This window comes from Oryctolagus cuniculus, chromosome 8, assembly GCF_964237555.1.
Source record: "Oryctolagus cuniculus chromosome 8, mOryCun1.1, whole genome shotgun sequence".
NCBI classification, from domain to species: domain Eukaryota; kingdom Metazoa; phylum Chordata; class Mammalia; order Lagomorpha; family Leporidae; genus Oryctolagus; species Oryctolagus cuniculus.
Window position 1 is genome coordinate 90,459,266 of NC_091439.1, and position 8,240 is coordinate 90,467,505.

The 8,240-nt window shown below is 44.2% G+C and overlaps 1 pseudogene; it reads left to right on the forward strand.

Annotated features, from left to right (window-relative positions):
• Nucleotides 1-203: 203 nt before the first annotated feature.
• Nucleotides 204-7,935, forward strand: LOC103350824 (general transcription factor IIE subunit 1 pseudogene; annotated as a pseudogene).
• The last annotated feature ends 305 nt before the right edge of the window (nt 7,936-8,240 follow it).

Sequence of the window (8,240 nt, forward strand, 5' to 3'; positions counted from 1 at the left end):
AATTTATGCTCTGACGTCCTCTGCGATTAAGACCAGGCTCCCTCTGTAGGATTATGCTGAAGGTGGCATTGTTGCCTGGCTTTCTCCTCTCCTGTCCCACCGCTCCCTTCCTTCCAGGTTTCCCTTGGGAGCACTTCTTTAATAACTCACTTGGGCACACATTGTCATCTCAGGGCCCGTAACTGGCGAGCCTGACCTAGGACATGCTGCAAGGAGTTGAGAGGTGGGCATTTGTCTGGCAAGTGGACGCGCGTGGAGTGGTTACTGTGGCCACTGCGGAGGAGGAAGGGGGATGCTCCCAGCCAGCTTCCTGTGATTTTGTTGTTATGGAGACAGATATGCTGGGCTATATTACAGTCGCTTTCCTCCAGGTAGGATGTTGCTGTGGAAACACAGAGCCCAGCACCTCCAAGAACACTGTGTTCCAGTCCCAGCTGCTGTGGCCATCTGCTTTTTGTCTCATTAGCAGAAGGAGCCTAGTGCATCTGTGTCAGCCCAGCTCTCTGGAGAAGGGCCCTACCCCTGCACTTTGCCTGGGTGTGTGGGAATCTGGGGCTATTTTTAGGTAATTGTTACTAAATTAGATGGGAATGGAATCTTCCTGTGTTGTATGGTTTCAAAACAAGTGCTGAGCATCACAATGATTGCAGGCTCATCTCAACCTGGGATCAGGCAGATCCACCTTAGACTCAGCCTAATGTTGAGCCTTCAGATTCTTTTGGCATTAGCTGCTCTGTCCTCAGGAGTGAGAATGATCATGCTAACTCATGGCCAATGCTTCTGCAGTCAAGGAAAGAAAATTTCCAATAGAGTGTTTATGGGATGTGGCATCACTTTATGGTGATGGCACTGATGCTGTAAGGTAGCGGTGTGACCCAAGGCTAGCACAGCAATGGATCATGGAGGGTCCCAATTACACTATAGTGTGGTAGATACAGTCTTATGGTTAAGGGCACAGGCTTTGAGAGAGAGAGGGAGAGGGAAAGAGGGAAAGAGGGAGAGAGGGAGAGAGGGAGAGAGGGAGGGAGGGAGGGAGGGAAGGAGTGGGAGAGAGAGAGAGAGAGAGAGAGATCAATTCAGTCTCCCACATGGTTGGCAGAGACCCAAGTATTTGAGCTGTCATCAGCTGCCTCCCATGGTGCATTTTAGTGGGAAGATAGAATCAGAGTGGAGCTGGGACTTGAGGGATGCAGGCATCTCAGGCAGCGTCTTAACTGCTGTGCTGAATGCCCACCCCCAGGCACAGGGTTCTGTGTTAGCTGGTTTTTGGGTTGACTTCTGAGATAGGGAGAGAGCCATAAAAGAGAGATCTTTTAAAGGGTTATTTATTTTGCCTGTTAGAAATGGCAGTGGCTTCTGCTTTTCATTATTGTTACTGTTGTTGAAATGAAACTTTTCCAGTGAATTAGAATTTCTGAACTCAGTTCCTGACATTTCACTGCTTGCCATCTCTTAGAGACATCAATTACATTAAGGGATACAGGGCAATTTTCAGAGAAAAGCAGTGGTATCATTAGGGTACAGTCAGAAAAACAGAAACCCTGCTAGCATTTCAAACATATCAGTATTTGTTATGAAATAAAATGCCTACCAAGGGGCAGTTTAAGATGCCCACATCTCATATTGGAGTATCTGCGTCTGAGTCCCAGCTCACAACTGCAGCTTCCTGCTAATGCAGAACCAAGTAGTTGAGTCCGTGCCACCCACTTGGGAGACCTGGATTGAGGCCTGGCTCCTGGCTGCAGACTAGCGCAGGCCTGGCTGTTGCAGGCATTTGGGGAGTGTACCAGCAGATGGGGATTCTCTGTCCATCCTTGGCTCTTAAATAAATAAATTAATTAAGATATGCCCACAAAGATCAGTAAGAGGGTTAAAGAAACAAGGGTCAAGAGGACAACTGTAACTATGGTTCATCCAGGGAGCCAGACAGATGTTGGTGCCACCCAGAGGAAACTATTGCTGGCCTCACAGCTCTGCTATAGCCTTGAGGGAGTGATCTTCAAGGGGACATGGAAGCTGTTGTTAAAATCCCCCTGGTGGGGAAGGGTCATTCTATCCCTTTTGTGTGTTCTAAGCCTTGCACTAGTGTATCTCACTGTAAGTGAAACCATACCCAGTACCTGTTGCCATCTGAGTGACATTTAGTTCTCAGGTTTACAGCCCTTGCAGTATAGGGGACAGCGAAGAAGAGAATGACAAAGTGTGGAGGGCCCATAGTTAATACCTAGCTATTCACTTCTCATGCTCAGTACCCAGCATCCTTGTTCTTATCCTCAGCACTTGTAAATCTGAATTGGGTTGCGATGTTTGCGAACTGAGTATTTCTGACTAGTCTATTGTCATTTTGCTTTTGATCTAATGTGGCCATATAAATACATACATCTGTGTATATGTACATATGTATATATAATAGAGAAATTTATGATTATATGCACAATAGATTGTTTGATTTGAGGTCAACTAAAAATCAGCATGTATTAAATGAAAGCTGAGCACTTGGGACCCAAGATTACAATGGTATTAGCTACTAAGCATGGCAGAGTAACATTAACAATTGCAGTCATGATGATGATGATGATGATGATGATGATGATGATGATGAAAGATACTGTTTGTCTTTACTGGGGGCCTCTGTCCCAAGTGCTTTACATTCGCCAACTCATTTAGTTCTCACCCCAATCATACAAGGTAGATTACTGTCTTCATTTTACAGATAAAGGAACTGAAGGACCACATAGTTAAATAAATTTTCCAGTTTTGTGTAGCTAGTGAGTAGCAGAACCAGGATTTGAATTCTAAACCAGTTCCCTGCTACTACAAAATACACAGAAATCCTAACAGTTACAACAGGATTTTATTCACTTGTTGTTTTAGTCTAAATGTGTTGTGCTGAGTGCCACTGAAGCATGCGCGTACTCTGACTCTCCCTTCTGTTTACTACTTGTATTTTGTTATAAAATTAAGGGTTAATATTTAATGAGAGAGTCTATGTGCCAGACATTATGTTAAAAGATTTGGGGGCTTATGTGGTGGTGTTGGGGATTAAGCTGCCATCTGTGATGCTAACATCCTATGTGAGCACTGATTCGACTCCCAGCTGCTCCACGTTCATTCAAGTTCCCTGCTAATGTGCCTGGAAAAGTAGTGGAAGGTGGCCCAAGTGCTTGAGCCCCTGCACCCACATGGGAGGCCTGGAGTTCCTGGCTCTTGGCTTTGGCACAGGCATGGCCATTGCAGCCATCTGGGGAGTGAACTAGAGGATGATAGATCTCTCTATGTCTTTCCCTTTCTCTCTGTACCTCTGCCTTTCAAATAAACAAATCTTTTTAAAAAAAGATTTTCAGGTAATACATCATGTAACACCAAAAACACCTGGATGAAACAAAGACTAACTATCTCAAGGACTAAATTAAGGAGGTAGCTGAGGTTGGGTTCAAAGTGTACAGCTGCCCTGGCCATATAGCTTCTAGCCAAATGTCATGATTGAGCACTTGATATGTGGCTAGTCAGAATTAACATGGACTGCAAGTATAAAATGCATACTGGAGTTCAAAGACTTTTCCCACTGTAGTACTTCTGTGAGATGCTACATTGAAGAGTAAGACTTAAACCTGGGGCCAGTGCTGTGGTGCAGTGGGTTAAAGCCCTGGCCTGAAGTGCCGGCATCCCATATGGGTGCTGGTTCTAGTCCCGGCTGCTCCTCTTCAGATCCAGCTCTCTGCTATGGCCTGGGAAAGCAGTGGAAGATGGATCAAGTCTTTGGGCCCCTGCACCCGCATGGGAGACCCGGAAGAAGCACCTGGCTCCTGCTTCGGATCAGCACAGCTCCGGCCGTTGTGGCCATCTGGGGAGTGAACCATCGTATGGAAGACCTCTCTCTCTCTCTCTTTGCATCTCCTCTCTCTGTGTAACTCTTTCAAATAAATAAAATAAATCTTAAAAAAAAAAAGACTTAAACCTTCATTTCCCATTTCAGTCTCTGTCTATGAGTTCCTCTAACTATTACTGAGGCATTTGAACCTGTGCACATGCCACCATCAGGCGTCCTGATAAACATAGTAAGAAAATCCAGTTAAAGAATATACAGAGAAGTGCACTAGAGCAGGATTGCTGAGTGGGCTGAGGGGTCTGACTGATGGAAAATTTCAACCAAGAAGTGCAATAAAACAACAAAGACTCAGTGGGGCCAGAGGAGAGAAGACAGAGACGCTGCTGCAGCCAGCTGCTGGCTGTGAGCCGCCATCTTATCACACCAAGGTAGGAAGAAATCCCTGTGCACTCCGCTACTTGCAGTTTTAGCTGAGAGGGAATTCCACAGTCATTCATGGACTTTTACTTCAGGCTGGAGAACTGACTGGGCTCTGAGCATCTGCCGATCTTGGCGTGGGGACGCCCTCTTGTTTCCTTCCCCTCCCCCACTCCCACAGAGTGCCATACTCTCTGCAAAACGTCCTGCAGCGTGCCTCTGTTCTTCCATCATCATAGTCAGAGTCAGGGCAACGTGTGGGGCACAGGACAGATCCCCTGCATCCCGCAGCTGTGGGAGTTTTGGGGCCTTAGCCCCATGTACTCCATGTGAGCAAGGGGGATTCACCTTAGCTTCTGGGCTAACACCAGGAGCAGCCCATAAAAGAATCCACTCTACCATAGGAAATCTCAATAATGACCCCACTGTACCCTGCAAAACCAGGACTGTAGTAATTATTTCTAAATTTCTTGGTGCAACTAGAATCTACCTGGTGAACATAGGGAAGAACCTCCCTGCCATTCCACCCCTCTGGACTCATCCCATCCAGAGTAAAGTCTCCTGTAGTCACCTTATAGGACTGGAGCAGGCTTCAGTTCACATCCTTTAGTCCTAAGACTAGGGCTGTTGGTATTATAAGTCCCAGCACCAGTTGGACGCTCTTAGAAGGACCTGAGGAAGGGGATCTCTGCATCACACAATCCTAGAGCCACAAGCCCTGGAATCACTCAGGCTTGCCAACAGGACAAGGGGACAGCCACCACTGTCTCCCTCTGCACTGAGAACAAGGCCCTGGCTATCATAGTCACCAGAGGGACTGATACTGGGCTCTCTGTGGGCCAATGGTATACACCTAAGGAAACCCTTATTCATCTCAAAGCCACACTTCTATCCCCATGAACTGCAGTACACGAGTCCACTGTGTCACTTATAGACACAGCTGACATTGATTAAGAGAATAGATACTACTCAGAGACTACACTCCTGGGCTCACCTAGAACCAAAGCCAAAGCAACAAGCCAAGTGATACCCCATATCAGCTAAACCATAAACTTTTTTTTTTAAGATTTATTTATTTATTTGAAAGTCAGAGTTGCATACAGAGAGAAGGAGAGGCAGAGAAAGAGGTCTTCCATCCGCTGGTTCACTCTCCAGTTGGCTGCAATGGCCGGAGCTGTGCTGATCTGAAGCCAGAAGCCAGGAGCGTCTTCCAGGTCTCCCATGGGTGCAGGGGCCCAAGGACTTGGGTCATCACCTACTGCTTCCCCAAGCCATAGCAGAGAGCTGGACTGGAAGTGGAGCAGCCGGACTTGAACTGGTGCCCATATGGGATGTTGACAGTGGAGGCAGCTTCATCTGCTACGCCACAGCACCAGCACCACCATAAACTCTTTTACAATAAAACCTACTCTATAAAGAAGAAGGGACAAATATACCAGATGGGCAGAAGTCAATGGAGGGACTTGGGAAACACGAAGAAGCAAGGTGGCATGATGGCTCCAAAAGAACACAAAACTCCTCCAGAATTAGATCCTGAACTGAAGGAAATCTATGGAATTACAGATATAGAATTCAAAATAATGATTGGAAGGAAACTCAATGAGATGCAAAAGAAAACATAGATTAAAGAAACGAGGAAATCATAGAGTGACATGAATGAAAACGTAGTAAGGAGATAGAACTCATTAGGAAGAATCAGGGCGTGGCCTGGTTAAGCCAGTAGCTGAGGTGCTGAGGGAAGCTCTAGTGGCAGTGTCCGAGCATTTGCTTTGGAACTTTTTGCTGTACTTTTGTCACACAGAGGTGGTAGAGGATGAATCAGCAATGCCCAAAAAAGATGCACACATACTTTTGGCAAGGTTTAATGAACAAATTGAACCCATTTATGAATTGCTTCAAGACACAGAGGATGTGAACTTGGCCTATGAACTACTTGAACCAGAACCCACAGAAATCCCAGCCCTGAAACAGAACAAGAACCCTGCAGCAGCCTCTTTTGGAGCTGCTGATGTACAAGTGGGCACCAGGAGGAAGCATGGACTTCCAAAGGTCCCTCTTATGAGGACTTATCCACTCAGCATGTTGTCATTAACATGGATGACCAAGATCTTCATCAAGCTTCACTGGAGGGGAAAGCTGCCAAGGAGAGGCCCATTTGGTTGAGAGAAAGCCCTGTCCAATATAGATGCATTTCAGGAGCAGGAGGAAGGCCATGCGGGGCCTGATGATAACGAGGAGGTCATGCGAGCACTACTTATTCATAAGAAAAAGGCTTCTTCCACTGCAGTGGGCTCAGTGGGGGCAGCTGCTCCTGGTTCAGTGACTCTGAGAGTGAGACCAGTGAGTCGGATGATGACTGTCCACCCTGTCCAGCGGCACATCATCAGGAAGAGGACGAGTGTGAAGAAGTAGCAGATGACTCCTTTGTCATGAGGGCTGGCCGTCCATACACCTACAGTGAAGTGAGCCAGGGGCCAGAGCTGGTGGCCCAAATGACACCCAAAGAGAAAGAAGCGTACATAGCAACGGGACAGTGCATGTTTCAGACCTCTTTGAGTGAGCTCTCCCTCCCTTTTCCTCTTCTCTCTGGCGCAGTTTTCCAAAAGATAGCCCTGGTCTTTGAGGATAAGTTGTTAAGTGGCTCTGTGACCCTGTTGATGTAAAGCAACTGGTATCTTTGTTTTACACAAAGAATAATGGGAAAGAAAGTTTGATTTTTTTGTACCAGAAATTTTCCAACAAGGCATGTTTGCCGTAAGGTTTGCTTTCCCAGCTACTATTACAGTGTTAATATTTTACTGTATTTCCTTATCTAATTTTTGCCCTTTTCTAACACACATTTTCCTGCCTTTTCGAATGAGTTAGGGAGGTCTGTAAGGTGATTTCATCATGTCTGCCTGTACAAGCCTACTATGATAAGTTACATACAATCACTCACCACATCCTTTTATCTACTCTGACCCAGCATTCCAAATAAATCTTGATATTGCTTTCAGCCAAAGCAGCTTGCTGATGAGCAAATTATTGATTAGGAGAGAAAACTCATTTCCCCCAAATTAAGTTTGGGGTTAATATGTAAGGGGAAGTGGAGGAGTGTATGTGGAAGAGGGAAGGCTATGCTTGAACCTCATGATCAATGTCTACACCTTAGACATTAGAATTTGTGTCTTTAGAATTGATCAGAATGCTAGATTCTGTTATCTTGCTTAATGCCTTTTAGTTGGGCTTTGAGTGGAAGAAAATGAAGTATTTTTGGTAAATTCCTTTGAAGAAATTAGAAAAAGTATGTTCTTAGGACAAGGAGTCCATTGTAAAGGATTGAAGATTGCAGAGTATTGGAAATAGTGCCTTAGAACTGCCTGTGTTTGTTCTGTTTTGAGAATTCTCTATTATAAAGCTGAGACTGGTTCTCTGATTTTTTTCTCTACTTTTACAGACTTCCTGTCAATGCTTTAACTTGTTTAATGAGGCCATTCCAGCAGAAATGAACAAAGAATAATTGATTACTCTTCCCTTGCTCACATACACTCCCTTTAAATGTCATGGAAGGCTTTCTTTGTCTGTTTTGATTCTTGTCAGACATGGTGTTTTAGAGTGTGTATTTTTAAACATTGTAACCTCAAAATATATAGTTTCTTTGGGTTTCTGATGTGTACCATATTCCCTAAGACAGAACTTTAAAAATGAAGACCTTGCATACAAAGATCTATGATAATTGTCTTTTTTGTAATATTTTTCTTTGCATTATAATTTTTAATTATATTTTTATAATTTATATTATTTATATATATATAATATATATTATATATTATTTATATAATAATTATATATTTTTAATTTATCACTATATATAGTATATGAATGAAGTTAAGATAGTGTTTTAGAGTATTGGAGTCTTGTATGAAGTGATGTTTCATTTACTTGGGTTGTATTAATGAATATTGACAATGAATCTATTTTATACTGACTGAAATTTGTTAATCCAGCTCTGTAA